At 38.4% G+C, this 26,293-nt stretch overlaps 1 pseudogene; it reads right to left on the bottom strand.

Moving 5' to 3' along the window:
• Window positions 1-14,623: 14,623 nt before the first annotated feature.
• LOC124250278 (leukocyte immunoglobulin-like receptor subfamily A member 6) lies at window positions 14,624-19,862 on the bottom strand (annotated as a pseudogene).
• Between the last annotated feature and the right edge of the window lie 6,431 nt (window positions 19,863-26,293).

A 26,293-nucleotide genomic window follows, 5' to 3' on the forward strand; every position in this document is an offset into this window, starting at 1 on the left:
ATGTCAGGATCCTCTGGCTCAGACAGAATCCTGGAAGGAAACCACATCAGAGACGATTCATCCCCTGTGGATCCCAGGCTTCCATGCACCACCATCCATGGAACCTGGTCATATTCCATGGAGAAGTCCAGATTTCCACCATGAGCTTCTCTTCGCTTCCCTTATAGGATTCAGCAAGACCCAGGAGACTGAGGAATTTGGGGGACATGGTGCCGCTTCTGTCAGACAAGAGGCAGGAGCTGAGCAAAGCTGACAAGTTCGCAGGATGTGTTGGGCAGGGTCCCCACACCACAGTTTGTACAGTCCACAAGGTGCCTGTCACACAGGAAGGTGACCAGCTTCTTCTCACCCTAAGGATGGTGTTGAGGATCTGAATTGAGTCACATCACTGAGCATGCCCTATGTCTAAGTATCATAGTTAGTTCCCCTAAACTTACAATCATGTAAAGATTTTAGCATCTCTTGCTGGATTTTGTAAGTCATAGCTATTATTCAGTTTTAATGAGCAGTATTCCCTTCTCAACCTAATATATAAATATTAACATTATTAAACTCTTTGCAGAAGGAATATCCAATGTGTTTCCCACCAATAATTTTTAGGGTTCATAACAGTTGTAAATTCAAAAGATGGTAAACTGGAAACTTTGTTTCTTTTACCTTCAGTCTTATTAGGGTATAATTGACAAATAGGAAATGTGTATATTTAAAGTGTAATCTGGATTTTTTTAAAAAAATTGTTTTATTGAGGTCACGTTGTCTTATAACATTGTGTTAATTTTCAAGTGTGCATTATTATATTTTGGTTTCTGTGTAGACTGCATCATGTTCACCACCAATAGCCTAGTGTTTATCCATCACCATACCTATGTATCCCTTTACTCCTTTCACCATCTCTCCACCCCCTCCCCCTCTGGTAACCACTAATCTGTTCTCCTTATTAGGTGTTTGTTTGTTTATCTTCCACATACGAGTGAAATCATATGGTATTTGTCTTTCTCTGTCTGACTTATTTCGCTTAGCATAATATCCTCAGCGTCCCTTCATATTGTCACAAATGGCACTATTTTGTCTTTTTTTTATGGCTGGGTAGCATTCCGTTGTGTATATATATCACATCTTCTTTATCCATTCATCCGTTGATGGAAACTTGGGTTGCTTCCACATCTTGGCTGTTGTAAATATTGTGCGATGAACATAGGATTGCATAAAACTTTTTGAACTATTTATTTCATGTTCTTTGGATAAACCCTCAGTAGTGGATGGCTGGATTACATGGTATTTCTATTTTTAATTTTTTGAGAAGTCTCCACACTCTTTTCCATAGTGGCTGCACCAGTTTGCACTCCCACCAGCTGTGCGTGAGTGTTCCCTTTTCTCCACACCCTCTCCAATACATGTTACTTCTTGTCTTGTTAATTATAGCCATTCTGATGGATGTGAGGTGATATCTCGTAGTTTCAATTTGCATTTCCCTAATAATTAGTGATATTGAACATCTTTTCATGTGCAGTTTTCATGTTCACCTTGGCCATCTGTGTATCTTCTTTGGAGAAATCTCTGTTTCAATCTTTTGCCTACTTTTTAATTGGGTTGTTAGTTTTTTTTGTTGTTGTTGAGATGTATGGGTTCTTTGTATATCTTGGATATCAACCCCTTATCTGATATATGGTTTACAAACATCTCCCAACTGTTACGTTGTCTTTTCATTTTGTTGATAGTTTCCTTTGCTGTACAGAAGCTTTTTAGTTTGATGTAATCCCATTTGCTTATTTTTTTCTATTGTTTCCCTTGCCCTGTCAGACGTGGTATTTGAAAATATGTTACTAAGACAGACGTTGAAGAGAGTACTGCCTATGATTTCTTATAAAAGTTCCAGGTCTTGCATTCAAGTATTTAATCCATTTTGAGTTAATTTTTGTGTATGGTGTAAGATAGTGGATAGCGGTCTACTTTCATTCTTTTGCATGTTGCTGCCCAGTTTTCCCAACACCGTTTATTGAAGACTTGGAGACTTTCATTTCTCTGTTGTATGTTCTTGTCTCTCTTGTTGAAAATTAGCTGTCCCTGTGGGTTTATTTCTGGGCTCTCAATTCTGTTCCATTGATCTGTGTGTCTGTTTTTGTGCCAGTACCATGATGTTTTGGTTACTATAGCTTTTTAGTATATTTTGAAATCAGGGAGTGTGATACCTCCAGCTTTGTTCTTTTTTCTCAGGATTGCTTTGGCTATTTGGTTTTTTTTTTGTCCCATATAAATTTTAGGATTCTTTGTTCTATTTCTGTGAAAAATGTTGTTGGAACTTTGATAAGGATTGCATTGAATCTGTAGATTGCTTTAGGAAGTGTGGACATTTTAACTATGTTAATTCTTCCAATCCAAGAGAATCAATATATTTCTATTTCTTGGTGTCTTCTTCAATTTCTTTCAAAAATATTTTATAGTTTTCAGTGTACAGACCTCTCACCTCTTTGGTTAAGTTTATTCCTAGATATTTTATTCTTTTTGTTGCAGTTGTAAATGAGATTGTATTCCTAATTTCTCTTTCTGCTACTTCCTTGTTAGTGTATAGAAGCACAACTGATTTTTGTGTGTTAATTTTGTACCCTGAAACTTGACTGTATTTATTTATTATTTCTAAGTTTTCAGTGGATTCTTTAGTGTTTTCTATATATAAAATTATGTCATCTGAAAATAGTGACAATTTCACTTCTTCCTGTCCAATTTGGATCCCTTTTATTTCTTTTTCTTGCCTTATTGCTCTGGCTAAGACTTCCAATACTATGTTAAGTAAGAGTGGTGAAAATGGCTCTGCTCATTTTTTTAATTTAATTTTTATTGAGTTAATGATAGGTTAAAATCTTGTGAAATTTCAGCTGTACATTATTGTTTGTCAGTCGTGTTGTAGGTGCACCCCTTCAACCTTTGTGCCCACCCCCCACCCCACCTTTCCCCTGGTAGCCACTAATCTGTTCTCTTTGTCTGCATTTTTAAATTCCTCATATGAGTGGAGTCATACAGAGATTGTCCTTCTCTAACTGGCTTGTTTCGCTTAACATAATTCCCTCAAGGTCCATCCATGTTGTTGCAAATGGGACAATTTTGTTCTTTTTTACAGCTGAGTAGTATTCCATTGTATATTTATACCACATCTTCTTTATCCAATCATCAGTTGCTGGGCACTTAGGTTGCTTCCACATCTTGGCTATTGTACATAATGCTGCAATAAACATTGGGGTGCATGGGACTTTTGGAATTGCTGACTTCAAGCTTTTTGGATAGATACCCAGTAGTGGGATAGCTGGATCTTATGGTAGTTCTATTTTTAATTTTTTGAGGAATCTCCATATTGTTTTCCATAGTGGCTGCACCAGTTTGCATTCCCACCAGCAGTGTATGAGGGTTCCGTTTTCTCCACAACCTCTCCAACATTTGTTACTATTTGTTTTAGTTATTGTTGTCATTCTAATGGGTGTAAGGTGATATCTTAGTGTAGTTTTGATTTGCATTTCCCTGATGATCAGTGATGATGAACATCTTTTCATGTGTCTATTGGCCATCCGTATATCTTGTTTGGAGAAATGTCTGTTCATCTCTCCTGCCCATTTTTTGATCGGGTTGTTCAATTTTTTGTTGTTGAGTTGTGTGAGTTCTTTATATATTATGGATATTAAGCCTTTATTGGATGTATGACTTGCAAATATTTTTTCCCAGTTAGTGGGTTGTTTTTTTGTTTCAATCCTCTTTCCCTTTGCCTTGAAGAAGCTCTTTAGTCTGATGAAGTCCCATTTGTTTATTCTTTCTATTGTTTCCCTTGTCTGAGAAGACATGGTGTCCGAAAAGATCCTTTTAATACTGATGTCAAAGAGTGTACTGCCTACGTTTTCTTCCAGAAGGCTTATGGTTTCAGGTCTCACCTTTAGGTCTTTAATCCATTTTGAGTTTATTTTGGTGAATGGTGAAAAAGAATGGTCAATTTTCATTCTTTTACATGTGGCTTTCCAGTTTTCCCAGCACCATTTGTTGAAAAGACTTTCTTTTCTCCATTGTATGCCCTCAGCTCCTTTGTCAAAGATAAGCTGTCCATAGATGTGTGGTTTTATTTCTGGGCTTTCAATTCTGTTCCATTGATCTGTGCACCTGTTTTTGTACCAGTACCATGCTTTTTTAATTACTGTAGCTTTGTAGTATGTTTTGAAGTCAGGAATTGTGATTCCTCCAGCTTTGTTCTTTTTTCTCAGGATTGCTTTAGAAATTCGGGGTTTTTTGTTGCCCTATATGAATTTTAGGATTCTTTGTTCTATTTCTGTAAAGAATGTCATTCGGATTCTGATTGGGATTGGCTTTGCCCATTTTTTGATCAGGTTGTTTGGTTTTTTGTTGTTGAATTATTTTGTCACCAGACATGGACCCTAACCCACTTTAGTCCTGCCTAAACTCTGAACTTTGTGTTTGACCTAAGTCTCTTGTCTTCTTGAAAGGTGCTGGTATTCCTTTATCTAACACTTTGGGGCCTTGAGCTCATGCACTTCTCAGCTATGTTCCAAGAAGAAGCTCTAAGTGACAACCACCCTGGACCCAGCTACTATTAACTGGACCAGACTGACCCAGGCTGCAGCCAAAAGACTGACCCCTGCAAAGATAGGCAGAGAGTTGTACTAAGATAACCTGCCCTCAATAACATTGTGAATTCCCCTCCTTTTGGAGGGGCAAAACAGCCACTTTTAGGTCATGTGATGTATGTAGAAGCCTGATTTCAAATGATGCATGTGCAAGCTTTTGCCCATCTCTACATGAGATGATGAAATTTCCCTTTTGAACATTCATTTCCTACACCAAATAAAGGTAGCCACATCCCGATGTGTGGGGAGCCATAGCGTTGTGAAATTATTCCTTATCATCTCCATTTTTCTTTGCTGCATGTTGCAAACAAAAATTCTACTTTGTGAAACAACTACTTCTGGTGCTGTTTGATTTAACTCCCAAGAAAGGACCCACCTTTTGTCTGGTAAGAGTATGAGCTCTTTGTATATTTAGGAAATTAACCCTTTTCAGATATATGATTCCCTCCCCCACCCCCCACTTAGGGGTTCCCTTTTCATTTTGTTCATGGTTGCCTTTGCCATACAGAAGCTTTTTAGTCTGATGTAGTTTCTTTTGTCTATTTTTTCTTTTGTTTCCCTTTCTTGAGTATACACAGTATTTGAAAATATACTGCTAAGACTAATGTCAAAGAGTGCACTGCTTGGATTTTCTTCTAGGAGTTTTATGGTTTCAGGTCTTACATTCAAGTCTTTAATCCACTTTGAGTTAATTTTTGTGCGTGGTGTAAGATAATGGTCTACTTTCATTCTTTTGCATGTGGCTGTCTAGTTTTTCCAACACCATTTATTGAAGAAACTTTCCTTTCTCCATTGGATGCTCTTTGCTCCTTTGTTGAAGATTAGCTGTCCATAGAAGTGTGGTTTTATTTCTGGGCTTTCAATACTATTACATTGATCTATGTGCCTGTTTTTTCTGCCAGTACCATGTTGTTTTGATTACTATAGCTTTATAGTATATTTTGAAGTCAGGGATTGTGATGCTTCCAACTTTGCTCTTTTTTCTCAGGATTGTTTTGTCTATTCCAGTTTTTTGCTTGTTCCATATAAATTTTAGGATTCCTTGTTCTATTTCCATGAGGAAAGTCATTGGGATTGTGATTGTGATTGCCTTGAATCTGTAGATTGCTTTAGGTAATATGGACATTTTAACTAGTTTACTCTTTCAATTCATGAGCATGGAATATATTTTCATTTCTTTATGTCTTCAATTTCTTTCAATAATATCTTATAGTTTTCAGTGTGTAGGTTTTCACTTCCTTGGTTAAATTTATTCCTAAGTATTTTCTTCTTTTGGTTGTGATTGTAAAGTTGATTGTATTCTTGATTTCTCTTTCTGCTAGTTCATTATTTATAGAAATTCCACTGATTTTTTTGTGTTGATTTTGTTCCCTGCAACTTTACTGTATTTGTTGATTGTCTCTAATATTTATCTGGTGGATTCCTTATGGTTTTCTATATACAGAATCATGTCATCTGCAAATATTGATTAATTGATTTGCAGATTTTGAACCAGCCCTGCACCCTTGGAATAAATCCCACTTGATTGTAGTGTATGATCCTTTTAATATATTATTGTGTTCAATTTGCTAAAATTATTTTGAAGATTTTTGCATCTGTGTTCATCAACAACATTGGCCTGTAATTTTCCTTGTTTTTTTGTCATTGTCTGGTTTTGGTGTCAGGCTAATTTTGGCCTTGTAGAATGAATTAGGAAGCATCCCCTCCTTTTAAATTTTTCAGAAATGTTTTAGAAGGATAGATATTAAATTTTCTTTGAATGTTTAGCAGAATTCACCAGAGAAGCCATCTGGTGCTGGACTCTTGGTTTTTTGGAGAGTTTTTGATTACTGTTTCCATCTCTTTACTTGTGACTGGTCTTTTCAGATTCTCTATTTCTTCTTGATTAAGTTTTGGGACTCTGAATGATTCTAAGAATGTATCCATTTCTTCTAGGTTATCTAATATATTACCTAATTCATTGGCATATAAATTTTCATTGCATTTTCCTATAATCTTTTGGATTTCTGTGGTGTCCATTGTAATTTCTCCTGTTTCATTTCTGATTTTATTTATTTGAGTGTTCTCTCTTTTTTTCTTAATGAATCTGGCTGGGTTTGTCAGTTTTGTTTATCTTCCCAAAGAACAAGCTCTTAATTTCATTGATCCTTTCTATTGTATTTTTTTAGTCTCTATTTTGTTTATTTCTGCTCTATTTTTCATTTCCTTCCTTCTACGGACTTTGCACTTTGTTCTTCTTTTTCTGTTCTTGTAGGTATAGTGTAAGCTTGTTTATTTGAAATTTTTCTTGTTTCTTGAGGTAGGCCTACATTGCTATAAACTTCCTTCTTAGTACCACTTTTGCTGCATCTCATAATTTTTGGTATGTTGTGTTTTCATTTTCATTTGTCTCCTGGTATTTTTTTTTAAAGATTTTATTTTTCCTTTTTCTCCCAAAGCCCCCTGGTACATAGTTGTGTATTTTCCAGTTGTGTGTCCTTCCAGTTGTAGCATGTGGGATGCTGCCTCAGCATGGCTTGATGAGTGGTGCCATGTCTGTGCCCAGGATTTGAACCAGCGAAGCCCTGGGCCGCCAAAGTGGAGCCTGTGAACTTCACCACTCAGCCATGGGACTGGCCCCTAGTCTCCAGGTATTTTTTAATTTCTCCTTTGATTTCTTCATTGATCCAACGGTTGTTCAGTAGCATGTTGTTTACTCTCCACATATGTGTTACTTCTCCAGCCTTTTTCTTGTAGTTGATTTCTCATTTCATATCTTGTGGTTAGAAGAGAAGCTTGATATGATTTCAATCTTCTTAAATTTATTGAGGCCTGCTTTCTTTCCCAGTATATTGTCTATCTTTGAGAATACTCCCTGTGCACTTGAGAAGAATGTATATTTTGCTCTGTTTGGGTGGAACATTCTGTATATATCCAATAAGTCCATCTGGTCTAGTGTTTAACTTAAGACCACTGTTTTCTTGTTGATTTTCTGTCTGGATGATCTATCCGTTGATGTAATTGGGGTTTTGATGTCCCCTACTATTATTGTGTTGTTGTTACTTTCTCTTTTTAGTTCTGTTGATAGTTTCTATATATACTTTGGTGTTCTTGTCTTAGGTGTATATATAAGTTTTATGCCTTCTTGGTGTAATGTCCCTTTTATTCATAAATAATGACCATATTTATCTTTTGTTACCTTTTTCATCTTGAAATTTCCTTTGTATGATATAATTATGGCTACACTTTCTTTATTTTGCTTGCCATTTGCTTGTAATATTATCTTCCTTCACTTCACTCTGGGCCTATGTTTGTTTGTAGAGCTGATGTGTGTTTCCTGGGGGCAGCATATTGTTGGGCCATTTTTTTCTGATCCATCTAGCTACTCTGTGTCTTTTGATTGGAGTATTCCATCCATTTACATTTAGATTGATGACTGACATATGAGGGCTTAATATTTCCATTTTATCTTTGTTTTCTGGTTGTTCTATATTTTCATTCCCTGTAGTTCTGGCTGCCACTTCAGTTTGGTGGTTTCCTCAATTTTCTCTTTATTTATGATTTATAACTCTGCTCTGATTTTTTGTATTGTGGTTACCATAAAGGTTATATAAAAGATCTCATAGATGAGATAGTCCATTTTCTGATAGCCTCTTATCCCCATTAGCTTGAGCAAGTTCCATCTGTTTCCTCTTCTCTTTCTTTGTTTTTGTTGTCACAAATTATTCTTCTTTATGTTGTGAGTTTGTCATCAGATTGATATGGCTATAGTTATTTTATTTATTTATTTTTTTTAAGGAAGATTAGCCCTGAGCTAATAATGTCTTTTGCCAATCCTCCTCTTTTTTTTGCTTGAGGAAGGTTAGCCCTGAGCTAACATCTGTGCCAGTCTTCCTCTATTTTGCATGTGATTCACTGCCACTGCATGGCTTGACAAGTGGTATAGGTCTGTGCCCAGGATCCGAACCCACAAACCTGGGCTCCTGAAATGGAGTGCATGGAACTTTAACCACTCAGCCACAGAGTCAGCCCCTGGTTATAGCTATCTTTTGATACTTTCTTTCCCTTTGTTCTTTATGTTATGATTAAGTGCTTACTAACTATTCTGATATAGAGCTGCAATATTTTGATTCATCTATTTATTTCCTTGCTCAAAGGTAAAACTTTGCCTTTTTATTTCAGGTAGGAGGGCTCCTTTCAACGTTTCTTCTAAGGCAGGTCTAGTGGTGATGAACTCCCTCAGCTTTTGTTTGTCTGGGAAAGTTTTTACTTCTTTGTCATAGCTGAAGGATAATTTTGCTGGATAGAGTCTTCTTGACTGATCGTTTTTGTATTACACTATTTTGAGTATATCATTCTGGTCTCTTCTTTCCTGTGGGTTTTCTGCTGAGAAATCTCCTGAAAGCCTCATGGGGGTTCCTTTGTAGGCTATTTTCTTCTGTCTTGTTCTGTATATTTTTTCTTTGTCATTGACTTTTGGCAGTTTTAATATTATATGCCCTGGAGAAGGTCATTTTGCATTGATGTAATTGGGAGTTCTTTTAGCTTTATGTACTTGCATGTCCACTTCCTTCCCTAGGCTTTGAAAGTTCTCATCAACTATTTCTTTGAATAAGCTCTTTGTCCCTTTCTTCCTCTCTTCTTCTGGGATACCTATAATCCTTTTGTTACTTTTTCTAGTTGAGTCAGATATTTGTTGTAGAATTTCTTCCTTTTAAAAAAATCTCAGTTCTCCCTCCTCCTCCACCTGAATCGTTTCTATCTTTGAGCTCACTAATTTTCTCTTCCATATGATCTGCTCTATTTTTAAGTGCTTTCTACATTATTTTTCATCTCAGTAATTGTGTTCTTCATCTCCAGAATTTCTGTTTGTTTTCTTTTAGATTTTCAATCTCATTGGTGAAGTACTCCTTCTATTCATTAATTTTATTCATGAGCACGTTGAACTGTCTTTTTGAGTTTTCTTGTAGTTCATTGAGTTTCTTTAGGACAGCTATTTTGAATTCTTTCTCAGTTAGAATGTCATCTTCTGTGACTTGAAGTTTGGTTTCTGGAAAGTTGTCATTCTCCTTCTGTTCTGCTGTGTTACTGTAGTTCTTCATGGCATGTGACGAATTCATCCTCTGCTGGCACATTTATGGTAGTAACCACTGTTCTTATTTGGGTACAACTTTGGTTCTGGGATGCTTCTTATTGCATTTAAGAGCCTGCACTGTCCACACTCTACTGCCTCTGCCGGAGTTGTCATCAGTGTTCTTCCCATGCCTCTGAGGTTGTTGGTGACTTGCTGCTTATGATGTCACTGCAGTCTCAGTTGTCACCACTGGGGTCAACATGCTTCCAGCACTTCTGCTGTTTCCAGGGTCACCAGCAACTTGTGTTCCTCCACTGGCTCTCCATAGGCTCAGATGCTGTTGCCCCATGCACCACCTTTGTCTACTGCTCCTAAGTTGTTTGGGGGTGCTGCTTGCCCTGCTGTCAGCAGTACTGGGTTCATGAGTGCTGCTGCCACTGCCTGGGACCCAGGGACCCAGGGACTTGCATGCAGTCCCTGCTGCAGGTGGTGCTGGTGTTGGGGATGCTCCACTAGGAGCTGGGTCCCCAGTTCTGCTGTGGTTTCTGAAGCCTCTGGTGGCAGATTCCACCTTTTACCACTAGCGGGGAGCAGGGGCTAAGGAGGGAGAGTTTGTTTTTGCTGCTTGCTGTGCACTCTTTTATATCTGGTGGTAGCTGCCCTGGATTGCAGCTGTTGGGGACAGTGGCCTTCTCCCCTAGTTTCTCTGCCTCCCAGTGGTCCAATTGTTATACTGGTAAACAGTGCATTTCTATTTTGTAACCTACTTTTATTTTTCATACGATTTAGCAAGCTGGGATTGCAGTAAGGGGTGAAATCCACAGCTTGAACTAGGCATTGAACTTTCAACAAAGTGGCTGTTGATGTGTTAGATAACTAATATGTCACATTTTGACAATCTGGTTGCCTCAAAACATGACCACCACCTGCCTGATTAGCTTCACAAAGTCCAGTTAAACAATGGTCCCTGCCTGGGGGAGAAACTGGGCCTCTGAAGAGAAAATGCCTTGCCCAGTATCATTTGACATGCAAATGAAAAATTTAAATGGACATTAACATTTCTGGTTCCTCTTTGTTCAAACAATTCAAATTGAGGTAGAGGCCACCAATATGGACTTGGGGGTTATTTAAGAGATGGGGACAAACCCATCATGTCATGGTTTAGGGATCACACAGGGATTGGTCCCAGACTGAACAATATTCAGGTAGTCTGGTCTCTTCTTGAACCCCAATGAGGGAGAATCAAGGAAAGGCAGCTGTGTGCAGAGGGAGCCAGATGTTGGGGTCAGGTTTGTTTTCATTCCATTCCCAGATGGAAACTCACTGGATACTTTGACAATGTTGTTGGATAAATGAATGCAAAAAGAAAATATACAAAAGAATAAAGTTTGACACTTACCACACACCATACACCAAAATGACCTCAAAATGGATCAGTATAACAACTAATATTATAAAGCTCAGAAGAAAATATAGGGGTAAATCATGACCTTGGGCTTCCAATATTTTCTTAGAAAGAACATTGAAAGCACAATAAACTAAAAAATTAAATACATACATTGGACTTCATTAAAATTAAACATGGGGCCAGCGTGGTGTTATAGTGATTGGGTTCCCATGCTCTACTTTGGTGGCATGGGTTCACAGGTTCATGGTAGAGATATGCCACTCATCTTTCTTTTTTTAATTTATGTAGTTTTTTTTTGTTTTATGGATGTTTTCTAAATAAGAGCTTCTCCTGTCAACATTCTTGTGAATGTAACCTTGTGCTTACATACACATTTCCCTATAGGGTATAAACTTTATGGTGATAGCTTTGTGTCTCTTCTTTTTAACTAGATAATTCCAATATATTCCCCAAATTGGTTGAACTAATTTTTAGTCCCACCATTAATGTATTGGAATTCTAAGTGAACCCTATTGTCTACTATATTAGATTTTTTTCTTTCACTTCTCATGTGGATGTGCTAACACAGTAGTGTCATAATTTCATTGAAACTGTGCCATAGCATGGCAGTAGAAATTATCATTTTCCCTGGAAGAAAATGCAATACAGGTCTACATGGTGCTCATAGGGAAGTGTGCTGCAGATGGCTCTTACTCATTTGTGAGGATGATTCTGCTCATCTCCTCCCAATTCTGCATTCAGTGAAGTCACATGGGCACCTTGGTGTTGGCCTTAGAGAAGGATTTACTCCACCAAAACTGGCAAATGCTACAAATCAGGGATTTTTTAAAAAGCCTTTTTTTTTCAGAGGCAGCACAACACTGGGCTCTCCCTTCAAACACTAGTGTGTTGATTCCGAATGATGACATTTCTGGGAAAATGACACAGGCAGCATATGATGAAGAAAGAAAGGATTGTGGGGTCCAGAGATGGTGGTAAGCATCACTTCTGATTTATATTTTCCAGACTTCAATTTGATTTTTGCCCATTTATTCAGTTATTGAAATCAAGTCAAGTCCTGTGAACTGAAGAGTTGGATACTCCACAATGTATATCTGTAATGTGGATATTAGAAATAAAGAAAATTATATTACATAAAAGTGGATGAGAACACAAGGTTTTACATGTGGACCCAAACTGGTCATGTGCGATGTACCCTCATGTCATAGGGGTGAGAAAAAAGAGGGAGTGAGTCAAAGAAGGTCAACAATGGCAGAGAGAGAAAATATGAATTTAATGGCTGAAGAGTCCTTTACAGGGAGTACTCCAGACATTTTCTGTATCCAGCCAGGTTTACTTCCCTTGACATTCTCAGCAGACAGATGCCCAAACTTATGGTCCATGCTTGGAGTGTGAATCAAAGTGGAAAGACTAATAACAAATGTGTGAAAACATACCTGATGAAAAGTATTGTCATAAGGATAAGTATCTGTAGATATATATGACTATATAGTATATATTCATAGATGTGTATGTATAAATATATATATATAAATATACATAAACACATACATATATGTTTATATGATAGCTGATATACATATAACTACATATATACATAATTATATATATATATATATATATATATATATATATATACAGAGAGAGAGAGAGAAAGAGAGAGAAGTAAGGTCTCAGTCTGCTCTTCAATAAAAAATAAAATCTTGTCTCTAGGATGTTGGAGGAGGGCAGAGGAGAAGGAGGAACTTAGACTTAGGGGCTCGGTAAAGTGGGGACAGGTCAGGTACAAGTGCCCAGAAGAGGGAGGCTCCATCATCATCTCTCTCTTTTTGGACGAACTCTAGAAAGCCTGATAAAGTATCAAGTAGAGGTGGCTAATCATTTGATTTTTATCTTAAAAGACAACATCTACCCTTTCTTTATCAAAGATCCAGAACCAAGGGAGTCCACAGTTCTGGTTTTCAAGTCTCAAGGAACAGAGAAAATCAGTGGAACTATAATATTGAATGAGCACAAAAACAGGAAATCATGTGACTCTCTTACCCACTTTTGGTATGAAAACCAAGATGGTAGAAAAAGAGAAGGGAAGAAAGAAAGGAAAGAAACACATTAGAGACCAATCCTAATTGTAAACATCCATGCAAAAATTCTAAATAAATATTAACTTACAAAATTCAGAAAATGTGAATGAATGATAAACATTATTCAGTTGGGTTAATATCCAAATGTTGGAAACCAAGAAGCCTTCGTAATGTTATAAATCAAAGAGAAGAGATAATTGTGCAGGAGATGTACAGCTGTCAAGAAAAGAAAGCATTTCTAATAAAACCCTAATGAAACAAGAAAACGAATTGAAAAGGACAGGTGCATAGTGCTATAGATAAAATACAGATTTTTAATGGGTTTGCCTTTAAATAATGTTGTGTATGAGTTAAGCGGTTTTCCTGAGGTGAAGTTCAGGAACATTCTACTCTGTCATCGTTATCATATGGTATTTGGAGTGAGGAAATAGGTATGCAATTTAGAATAAAGAAGTGAAATTTCCTTTTGCTTGTGGCTATTAAATTTTTTATTCATATATCAGAAGAGATCAGTTGAAAACAACTCAAAGGGAGAGAATCTATAGTAAGTGAACAGGACATAAAATTAATATGCTTGAACCAAGAGCTTTCTCATATACTTAACTCATATTTAGAAAATATAAGGGAATCAAACATCTTGCTCATAAATTAGTAAAGCAGTGGAGCAATTCTTAAAATGGGCTATGAATTGACACAATTTCTGTAAGTAAAATTGAAAATGCTTCTGAAGTTTGACAATAAACCTCATTTGAAATTTTGTGTAATAAGAAGACTTGATATTAACAAAAAGTTATTCTCCATAATGAAGGTAAGAATTTAACCTAATCCTAATAGTAGAATTACTTATTTTTGAATCAGAAATCTGTATTATATAAATTAAATTTGTAAGTTTATACATTAAACCATTGCTTAAATAGTTATCAAAAAAAGAGCAATGATAGAGAAGTGTGCACAGAAAGTGCAGAGTAGACATGAGCTGCACACAGACGTGCTGTGCAGTAATCTCCTTAGTGATCCTGGTGAGCTGTGCGCCATCCCTCAGTCTCAGGTGTGCACTGAGTGGCTGGAGACCTCCAGGTGAGCACGTGAGGGCTGTGCAGGGTGGTACCCACAGGCAAGGATGCTTCTCTTTATTGGAGAATGTCCAGGGGGACCTGGGACACCAGAGGTTCAGATTCTGAGATGGAGACATCAGGAGGTGAGTGGTGGGGCCTGTCTTCTACCCTCAGTCCAGTCACATTCCTCCTGGGTTCACTCATGTCTTACTCTACCCTCCGTATTCTTTATCTCTGCTGAGACTTCAGGGATATGGTGCTCCAGGGGTGAGAGGACCCTGTCTCTTTCCACCCTCTCATGAGCTGGACTCTCCTCTGTGGGGTCTCACCCTGTGCCCCTCATTTATTACTGTCTCAGATTTCTTGAGGATAGAGCCCTGAGCCGATTGAGCTCAGAAAGGACAAGGTCAGGGCTGCTCACCTGAGACCATGAGCTCCAGGGTGTCCCTGGGGTGTGATAACAGGTAGGGGCTGGTGCTGTATGAGCTGCAACACCTGTAGGTAACCCCTCAGGCTGAGGTCACAGGACTCAAGGGGAATTGGACCTGGTCCTGCTGAGCTCTGTACTTTGATAGAAGACACAGTAGGGGATCAGCTGTCCCCTCCTTGGACAGAAGGAAAGCATCCCTTGAGCTCCACGTCTGACACAGCAGGGTCACATTCTCTCCTGAGGCCACTGTGGGATGCGGCTGCACTGAGAGGGAGGGTGTGCCAGGGAGCAGCCCTAGAGAGAGGAAGGGTGGGTGAGGGGCTGCCTGCCCACCTTGTTCTAAACTGAGAGTCCCCAGATCTCTCTCTGAGGACCCTCATCTCTGTCTGTCTTGTTTTCTCTGAGTCTCTCCCTCTTTCCACCTATCTTCTCTCTCTCTTAATATCTCTCCCTCCCTGGAGATCCCACATCTATCTTCCTGGCAGCACTACCTGGAGCTTCCCCAACAGAGCCTGTGCAGATTCTGGGTGAATCCACTGGCTCCTCATCTGCCACCAGGATGTCCAAGGGATCGCTGGGGGCTGACTACTCGGGAGAGTGGTTGTGTCCATCATAGCATCTGTACAGGCCCCAGTGGTACCTCTTCACAGGGAGAAGGGGGACATTGGCCTGAGAGAGTCCAGCCTGAGTCTGAGGACCAAGACTCTGGGGGAGGTCATGTGCCCCCTTGTTCTACAGAGCGAATCTGCCATAGCCAACATCAGAGAGACACTGGAGGGTCAGGCTCTGTCCAGAGGCCATGACAGAGCCCTGCTGGGTCAGGATGGAGGGCTTCCCAGACTCATGTGGGAGAAAGGCCACCTGTGGATTGCAGGGGTTGATTCTTCCCATAAACCCCCTTCTCTAGTCCTGCCCCCCAGGTATCACTCTCTCTCACCCTCTGTGTCTCTGGCCCAGGAGCCCATGCTCCCCTCAATCTACACTCTCATCTGGGGCTCCCCTGGGAGCAAAGACCCCAGTAAGCTGTCTGGTGCCACAAAATATGAGTGGGGCAGGATGGAAATTTCTCACCTGGCACCAGGTATTTCACTGGGTTACTGGGATGTGACCACACCTGGGGTTTGTTCCTGTAACAACCACAGCATCTGAAGATCCACCTGTGACTGGAGGCCACAGGGTGCATAGACAACAAGCCTGGAAATGTCTATTGGGGTGTTGCTGTGAATCTAGGGTCCAGGAGTACTTGTGTTCTCCTTCCTTAGAATGAACCTGTCAAATCCCAGCTGTGAGGGTTCCCACCTGAGGTCACCACAGGTGTCGGCAGGGCTGATAGAGAGGGTTTGCTGTACAATCCTGGGACAGCAGGAGCCAGCGTGTTAAGTGGGGCTCACAGCTCCCACATATCCCCCAGGGCTGGGCTGCGAGTGGGGAGGCACAACTGAGAGCAGACCCCCTTCCTGAGGGTAAAGCCTGAGACTGGGACCCCTGAGTGTCCTCTCACCTGTCACCACCAGCTCCAGGTGTCACTGTGCTCTTTCCAGACAGTGTGGCTAAGATAGTAACAGTGATATCTCTCTACATAATTCTCTGTCAAGCGTGGGTTGGAGAACTCAGCCTTGTCCCCAGGCTCCAGTGTGTTCTGTCTGCTCCAGGTGAATGAATTTCTCTCTTTAACCAGATATCTAAATATCTGAAAAAACAAGGAAGGAAAAGGAATTTTTGAAAGAAAAACAGAGGTTATATTATAGAAGAATATTTTAGAAATGAATTTGGCAAATAGAGGCAAAAAAATAATACTTTCATTTAACACACTCAAAATATTCTTTTCGTCAAGTAGATGGTACAGCTGAAGATCCAATTATGAAAGTGAAATACAATATTGAGGGAAATTCGTAGGGTGCAATGCACAGAGACTGGAATTATAAAATTAAGATGCATGGAGAATAGAAAGAGAAGGACAATGTATGTTGTGAGTTTCTGGGGGAAATCAGTGAGAATGATGTCTGTGGCAGTCCTAGAGGCAAATGGTGGGCATTTTACAGAGATGTAGAAGGAACATCTAAGTGCTGGGGTGTGTGGATATATCAATGAAATCTGTATTTTGACATTTCATGGCAAAATGAGGGAAATTGTTGGAGAAAAGACATTTCAAAACATGGCAAAGTATATGGGAAAAGTAAATTCATGGAATTAACTGTGTGTATAGAAAAATTCTATGCTCACCCAAATTACTATTAAGGGGCAAAGGTGAAAGGATCAGCAGGGGAGAAATTCGTAAGTGCAAGGAGACCTGGGGCATATTTGGTCTGTTTGGACTCATGTCTCTCATGTTAAACCCGCCATGTCAGTCTTCATCTTTGTGAGAGATGGGGGTTTTGGGGTAGATCCTTAACCATCAGATGCATTTTCCCCTCCTAGTAATTAGTTCTTATACTTTATTTGAAATAAGATAATGTTTTCAAATATCTTCATAAAAATAAAGACTGAAAATAAAGCATTTCAACATATACAAAGTTTTAGATATTTTACTGTTTACCTGGGCACTGAAGCAAACCTAAAGTATGTAAGTAAGCCAAAAGAATAGGAGATGCAAAAGTGAGGAAAAGATGGCAAGACAAATAAACATTGGAAAACTATATTTGTATTTACATGCATATGTACATTTTTATTTACAGAAGCTGAAACAAAATATTTGGAGTGTTTGTGTGTGTGTGTGTGTGTGTGTGAGAGAGAGAGAGATTTTGAAAGAATGTAAGTATTAAGAGTTCAGCTATTGTGTAATGTCCTTTTCTCATCTAGAGGAGAGGGTGAATAAAAAACTGCTCAAAATTATAAATGTAAATACTAATATTAACAATGGGAATAATTACCTAATATTAGAAACACAATGCATAACCTCCAAACTGGCTGGATGTAATTATATAAAACAAATAAATCTTGATCCAGCCAAAAATGGTCTGGAAATTTGAAATGAAAGCAGCAGAAAGCAGGATATCATAATCCATAATTGAACCCATGCTTACATAAAATGGTGGTAATAATTTAAAATTGTTCATTTCTTACCAAATATTAAAAGATTAATTGGCTGACTCAAGGGTTAGATCAAAGTATGTGCCCCTGAAAAACCAGATATGTGCAACAATAAAATCTTATCTGAAACAAAATTATTAAACAGTATTTTAAATCAATAAAAGATGTATTACTATTATTGAATAAAGTTAGCTGATAGATATAGTCAACAAAATTGAATGTAAGAGAAAAATGGTTTTATAAGGAAAAATTATTTTATCATTTTAACTTCTTTTTTTCTATGAAAAGATCTTTTTTATACTTTTTTTTGTGCCTTCATCTCTCTCTTTTTTTCTTGTGGTTACATTGGTTTATAACATTATATAAATTTCAGGTGTACGTCATTGTATTTCAATTCTTGTGTAGATTACATCACATTCACCACCCAAAGACTAATTATTTTATCTTTTCAAATATTTTATCTTTTAAAATAGTACATTCACCTTCAAGATATAGCACTTATAAACAACCTTCATCTAATCACTGTTCATGAAATACATAAAGCATAAGTAAATACATAATTGGAGATTCAAAGAAACACTTATAAGATAAAGTGGGTGAAAAAAATGTTTTATAAGAGTAAATGACACACTTAAATGGTTGATCTAATCTGTACAAATATTAGAAAGCTTTGCCTTATTTATGTTATATAAATATGCATGAAATAATTTGTGATATATAGACGTACAAAAATAAGTAAATAAATAATATGGTGTTGTGCATACAGCAATAAGGAGGAAATATGCATATTTAAGGATCATATTGTACCCAAAATGTTAAGCTCTTACTAGGAAAAAAAATCATCTCTGATTGTTTTCAAGTTTCTAGAGTATACATTCTGATCCTTGAGCATGCTGCAATATAAATAGCAATTAACAATAAGAAGCTATTATTAAAACATCCAATACTTCATGAAATTAGTAAACTGTGAAAACATGAACTATTTGTTTAAATATCTAAAATATTGTGAGAAAACAATCGTGAAATTACATCATATTAAAACTTGGAGACTGTCAGAATGAAAAAAGCAGACATACAGAGAGACGTCAACAGGATGGCAGAATAAGAGCTCCTACCATCTTTCCCTCAGAGAACAATGATTTTAACAACAAAAAGCAAAGATGGGTGAACCGTATCTCTGAAATAACCCCCAAGTTCATATTGATGACCTCCACCTCAATTCACATTCATGGGGCATGATGGGCTCAGAAACATATGAACTCATATTAATTCCTAATTACATTTCTTGTCATATTGGGCAAAGTGTTCAGAAATCCATTTTCTCACCTGGGAAAGTGGCTCATTGCCTGATTAGACTCAAGCAAGGCTGAACAGGTAAAGGGTGATCACGTTTTGAGGGAATCTCAAAGCCATCGTATGAAATATTTGCTGTAACAGATAAAGAGCAACTTTGGTTGATATTCAGTGTCTAGTGAAGGCTATGACTTTCTCTATCCTGCTTCAATCCCACCTCACTAAGTGGTATGGAATAGAAACATAAGTTATGGACAGAACTGGGTTATTTACCAATAACAACAAATAAGATTATAAGTTAACAAAAGAAAGTCAAGAAGAGCATTGTCTGTGTTCCACAAGACCTTGTGGTTTCCATCTTGAACAAAATGGTCCAAGATATCTTTGTAGTATTCCACCATTTTTAATAATTATTTTTTCAGAGAGCTGGTTTACCAATACACCACCTGATTTTCACTTGAAACACCAGTGTGCTCATTCAAACTGTTGGTATTTCTGGAGAAACTATACCAGGTATCTTCAGATGAGGAAAGCGGGGTTTAAAGGTTCCAGAGTGGGTTTTAGAGAATTATTGTGGATTTATCTGTTCTAATCTGGAACCAATTTTCACCTGCTTATTCAGTTATTTAAAACAGATTCTGTGTTCTGAGCTGAAGAATTGCAAACATCAGGTAATGTGGTAAATAAAAAAAGAGGAAAATGTATTACATGAAAGTGGACAAGAGCATGAAGGTGAAGACAGGTGTGGACCTAAACTTGCCTTGTGGAGGTAGCCTCATGTCACAGGGGTGAGAAAAGGACAAACAATCGTGGTATGGGGGGAAATTGCCACAGTTTCATTACAGAAAATCCTCTACAGGAACAACCAAGACATTTTCCTGCACCTGAACCATGTTTACATTCTCAGTATTCTAAGCAGACAGTTCCCCCAATTTTGTGCCCCAGATTTTCTTTCAGAACCTCTTAGTATCGTTATATTTATTTCAGAAGTTCTACCTCATTAATAGTGGGTTTGTTTTCTCTTGTGTTTATCTCCTGGCTGCAACTTGGGTCCTTGTCCGACTGTGCTGGGTTTGAAACAGCAGCACCCTGAGAACCAGCATGGTCAAGGCAGACACTCCCATCCCCATGAGATTCTCCACTGTGTAATTTTGGTTGTTTGAACCTAGAGATTGAGGACAAAGAGGTAATAGTCATCAGGGTAGACTGAAATCACCCCAGAATCCCTGTACATCCATCTATGGCACCTGCCCTCTGTACCCAGCCCCATAGTGAGAGTTTATCCTTACTCATCCCTTTTGGAGTCTGACTTGTTTTGTGATGGTCTGCGAGTATCTGCTACTCTTGAGAGCCAAAAATAGAGAGTCTGTGTGAGGAGACTTAGGCAAGCTTAGGTTACTTCTTTTCTTGTCTACAATGAAACTCAAAAACTGGCTAACGTCAATCTCAATCTTTTGAAGGGAGCATCCCCACTGTCTCATCTTCCATCTAATTAGGATACAAAGACGAACATTAGGGGCTTCATTTTGAAGTGAGAATCAGGAATGCCTCCATTTTAGCCAGCTCTTTGTCTCTCTAGCTCAGGATTACATATTTCACATCATTTTCTTTACTTTTATCCACCAACATATTCTTTTAGAAAATAAATGATGGAATATCTAAACACATCAGACAATTTTTCTTGAATCAAGGATAACCACACTTAACATAACTTCTTTTTTTTAAATTAAGATTATGATAGATTACAACCTTGTGAGATTTCAGTTGTACATTATTGTTAGTCATGTTGTGGGTACACCACTTCACCCTTTGTGCCCTCCCCCCACCCCCCCTTTTCCCTGGTAACCACCGATCAGTTCTCCTTGTCTATATGTTAACTTCCACCTATAAGTGGAGTCATATAGAGTTCGTCTTTCTCTGTCTGGCTTATTTCGCTTAACATAATACCCTCAAGGTCCATCCATGTTGATGCAAATGGAACAATTTGGTCCTGTTTTATGGCTGAGTAGTATTCCATTGTGCATATATACCATATCTTCTTTATCCAGTCATCAGTTTCTGGGCATTTAGGTTGGTTCCACGTCTTGGCTATTGTAAATAATGCTGCGATGAACATAAGGGTGAATAGGACTCTTGGGATTGCTGATTTCAGGTTCTTAGGATAGATAACCAGTAGTGGGATGGCTGGGTCATAGGGTATTTCTATTTTTAACTTTTTGAGAAATCTCTATACTGATTTCCATAGTGGCTGCACTGGTTTGCATTCCAACCAACAGTGTATGAGGGTTCCTTTTTCTCCACAACCTCTCCAACATTTGTCACTCTTGGTTTTGGAGATTTTTGCCAATCTAATGGGTGTAAGGTGATATCTTAGTGTAGTTTTGATTTGCAATTCCCTGGTGATTAGTGATGATGAACAACTTTTCATGTGTCTATTGGCCATACTCATATCTTCTTTGGAGAAATGTCTGTTCAGGTCCTCTGCCCATTTTTTGATCGTGTTGTTTGTTTTTTTGTTGTTAAGCTGTGTGAGTTCTTTGTATATTATGGAGATTAATCCTTTGTCAGATAAGTAGCTTGTAAATATTTTTTCCCAATTAGTGGGCTGTTTTTTTTTGTTTCAATCCTGTTTTCCCTTGCCTTGAAGAAACTCTTTAGTCTGATGAAGTCCCATTTGTTTATTCTTTCTATTGTTTCCCTCGTCTGAGGAGTTATAGTGTCCAAAAAGATTCTTTTGAAACTGATGTCAAAGAGTGTACTGCCTATATTCTCTTCTAGAAGACTTATTGTTTCAGGCCTAATCTTTAGGTCTTTGATCCATTTTGAGTTTATTCTTGTGAATGGTGAAAAAGAATGGTCAATTTTCATTCTTTTACATGTAGCTGTCCAGTTTTCCCACCACCATTTGTTGAAGAGACTTTCTTTTCTCCATTGTAGGCCTTCAGCTCCTTCGTCAAAGATTAGCTGTCCATAGATGTGTGGTTTTATCTCTGGGCTTTCAATTCTGTTCCATTGATCTGTGCACCTGCTTTTGTACCAGTACCATGCTGTTTTGATCACTGTAGCTTTGTAGTATGTTTTGAAATTGGGGATTGTGATGCCTCTGGCTTTGTTTTTCTTACTCAGGATTGCTTTAGCAATTCGCGGTCTTTTGTTGCCCCATATGAATTTTAGTATTTTTTGTTCAATTTCTGTAAAGAATGTCCTTGGGATTCTGATTGGGATAGCGTTGAATTTGTAGATTGCTTTAGGTAGTATGGACATTTTAACTATGTTTATTCTTCCAATCCATGTGCATGGAATGTGTTTCCATCTCTTTATGTCGTCGTCAATTTCTTTCAAGAAAGTCTTGTAGTTTTCATTGTATAAATCTTTCACTTCCTTGGTTAAGTTTATCCCAAGGTATTTTATTCTTTTCGTTGCGATTGTGAATGGGATTGAGTTCTTGAGTTCTTTTTCTGTTAGTTCATTGTTAGTGTATAGAAATGCTACTGATTTATGTATGTTGATTTTATACCCTGCAACTTTGCTGTAGCTGTTGATTGTTTCTAATAGTTTTCCCAAGGATTCTTTGGGGTTTTCTATATATAAGATCATGTTGTCTGCAAACAGCGAGAGTTTTGCTTCTTCATTGCCTATTTGGATTCCTTTTATTTCTTTTTCCTGCCGAATTGCTCTGGCCAACACTTCCAGTACTATGTTGAAGAGGAGTGGTGAAAGTGGGCACCCTTGTCTTATTCCTGTCCTCAGAGGGATGGGTTTCAGTTTTTGTCCGTTGAGTATGATGTTGGCTGTGGGTTTGTCATATATGGCCTTTATTATGTTGAGGTGCTTTCCTTCTGTATCTATTTTATTGAGGGTTTTTATCATAAATGTATGTTGCATCTTGTTGAATGCTTTCTCTTCATCTATTGAGATGATCATGTGGTTTTTGTTTCTCATTTTCTTAATGTAGTGTATCACGTTGATTGACTTGCGGATGTTGAACCATCCCTGTGTCCCTGGTATAAATCCCACTTGATCATGGTGTATAATCTTTTTGATGTATTGCTGTATTTGGTTTGCCAGAATTTTGTTGAGGATTTTTGCATCTATGTTCATCAGTGATATTGGCCTGTAGTTTTCCTTCTTTGTGTTGTCCTTGTCAGGTTTGGGGATCAGAGTGATGTTGGCTTCATAGAATGTGTTAGGGAGTACTCCATCTTCCTCAATTTTCTGGAATAGTTTGAGAAGGATAGGTATTAAATCTTCTTTGAATGTTTGGTAGAATTCTCCAGAGAAGCCGTCTGGTCCTGGACTCTTATTTTTTGGGAGGTTTTTGATTACTGTTTCTATTTCTTTACTTGTGATTGGCCTATTTGGATTCTCCATTTCTTCCTGGTTCAGTTTGGGGAGGTTGTAAGAGTCTACGAATTTGTCCGTTTCTTCTAGGCTGTTCAATTTTTTGGCATATAGTTTTTCATAGTATTCTCTTATGATCCCTTGTATTTCTTTGGTATCTGTTGTGATTTCTCCTCTCTCATTCCTAATTTTATTTGAGATTTCTCTCTTCGTTTTTTGGTGAGTCTGGCTAAGGGTTTGTCGATTTTGTTAATTTTTTCGAAGAACCAACTCTTTGTTTCATTGATCCTTTCTACGGTCTTTTTTGTTTCAATATCGTTTATTTCTGCTCTTATTTTTATTATTTCCCTCCTTCTACTGACTCTGGGCTTTGTTTGTTCTTCTTTTTCTAATTCTGTTAGGTGTCGTTTGAGACTGCTTAGGTGAGCTTTTTCTTGTTGAGTGAGCTGAGCCTGTATTGCAATGAATTTCCCTCTTAGGATTGCCTTTGCTGCATCCCAAATGATTTGGTATGATGTGTTCTCATTTTCATTTGTCTCCAGATAATATTTGATTTCTTCTTTAATTTCTTCAATAAGCCATTGTTTTTCAGTAGCGTGTTGTTTAGTCTCCACATTTTTGCACCTTTCTCTGCTTTATTCTTGTAGTTGATTTATAGTTTCATAGCATTGTGGTCAGAAAAGATGCTTGATATTATTTCAACTCTCTTGTATTTATTGATGCTTGCTTTGTTTCCCAAAATATGGTCTATCCTTGAGAATGTTCCATGCACACTTGAGAAGAATGTGTCACCTGCTGTTTTTGGATGAAGTGTTCTATATATATCTATTAAGTCCATCTGGTCTAACTTTTCATTTAATTCTGTAATTTCCTTGTTGATTTTGTCGGGATGTTCTATCCATTGGTGTTAATGGGGTGTTCAGGTCCCCTACTATTATTGTATTGTTGTTGATGTCTTCTTTTAGTTCTGTTAAGAGTTGCTTTACAAATTTTGGTGCTCCTGTGTTGGGTGCGTATATATTTATAAGTGTTATGTCTTCTTGGTGGAGAGTCCCTTTTATCCTTATATACTGTCCCTCTTTGTCTTTCTTTATCTGTTTTGCTTTGAAGTCTACTTTGTCTGATATTAGTATAGCGACACCTGCTTTCTTTTGTTCGTTATTAGCTTGGAGTATTGTCTTCCATCCCTTCACTCTGAGTCTGTGTTTGTCTTTGGGGCTGAGGTGTGTTTCCTGGAGGCAGCATATTGTTGGGTCTTGTTCTTTGATCCATCCTGCCACTCTGTGTCTTTTGACTGGAGAGTTCAATCCATTTACATTTAGAGTGATTATTGAAATGTGGGGGCCTACCGCTGCCATTTTATTTCTTGTTTTCTGGTTCTCTTCAATTTCCTTTGTTTCTCGTCCCATGGTTTAATCTGTTCTGATGGAGAGCTGCTACTCTCTGTTGTTGTCCTTCTACTTATCTCTTTTGCTCTTGGTTTTGTAGCCTCTTTCCTTTTTTTGATTTTTCAGGAATGAGGGTTTTCCTGAGCATTTCTTGAAGAGGAGGTTTTGTGGCAATGAATTCCCTTAATTTTTGTTTATCTGGGAAAGTTTTTATTTCTCCATCGTATTGGAAGGATATTTTCGCTGGGTAGAGAATTCTTGGCTGCAGGTTTTTGTCCTTCAGATTTTTGAATATATCATTCCACTCTCTTCTAGCCTGTAAAGTTTCTGCTGAGAAATCTGCTGATAGCCTGATGGGGGTTCCTTTGTAGGTTAATTTCTACTGCCTGGCTGCCCTTAGTATTCTCTCCTAGTCATTGACTTTTGCTAGCTTCACTACTATATGCCTTGGGGTTGGTCTTCTTGCATTGATAAAGTTTGGAGATCTATTGGCTTCTGTCACATGAAGTTCCATCTCTCTCCCCAGGTTTGGGAAGTTCTCAGCCATTATTTCTTTGAACAGGCTTTCTGCCCCCTTCTCCCTCTCTTCTCCCTCTGGTATACCTATAATCCTTATGTTGCATCTCCTAATTACGTCAGATAATTCTCGGAGAGTTTCTTCATTTCTTTTTAGTCTTACTTCTCTCTCCTCCTCTGCCTGCAGCATTTCTATATTCCTATCTTCCAAATTGCTAATTCTTTCCTCCATATTATCAGCCCTACTGTTCAGTGCGTCTAGATTCTTCTTAATCTCCTATATTGTGTTCTTCATTTCCAGTATTTCTGTTTGGTTCTTCTTTATAGTATCGAACTCTTTTGTGACATAGCTCCTGAACTCGTTGAGTTGTCTATCTGAATTCTCTTTTAACTCATTGAGTTTTTTAGTGATGGCTGTTTTGAAGTCATCATCATTTAGGTTGTATATTTCATTGTTTTTGGGAGTGTTTTCTGTGTATTTGTCATTTTCCTTCTGTTCCTTCTGTATATTTTTTCATATTGCTTGATGGTGTAGATTTGTGCCTCCACATAGAGGTAGAGTTTAGTTACTGCTTCCACTTGTTTCTACTGGTATGGTAGGGGGACAGCTGTTTATACTGCACCAACCAGGAACCCTATCAGCTGTTGCTAACTGGGCCTGGGCCCCTCCTCATAGTCACAGTGGTCCTGTGGGTTCCCTCTTCAGCTGTGGGGGCCGTCACAAGGGGGCTTCAGGCTGCTGGTGCCTACTGTTGCAGCCCACCTAGACGTGCTCCCTCCTTAGGGTTTGCAGCTGTGTTATGGGCTTTCCCAGCAGCCAGGGGCAGGATCACTTATATTTCCAGCTCTGTCACTGTCAGTGCCCACAAAATTTCACTTGTCCACTATGGGTCACAGCAGAGCTATGGGCATCTTCTGCAGTCTGTGGTTAGCTCACCTAGCTATGCTTCTTTTGTCCCAGGGTCTTCCAGCCTTGTGGTTGCTGGGTGGGTGCTCTCTACTAGTGCTGTGCAGAGGCTATCGCTGAGGCTGCTGTGAGACTGTAGAGTTTCCCCATGGGCCACGGAGCCAGGTCACTG

The sequence above is a fragment of the Equus quagga genome, chromosome 13 (assembly GCF_021613505.1).
Source record: "Equus quagga isolate Etosha38 chromosome 13, UCLA_HA_Equagga_1.0, whole genome shotgun sequence".
Classification (NCBI taxonomy): Eukaryota; Metazoa; Chordata; class Mammalia; order Perissodactyla; family Equidae; genus Equus; species Equus quagga.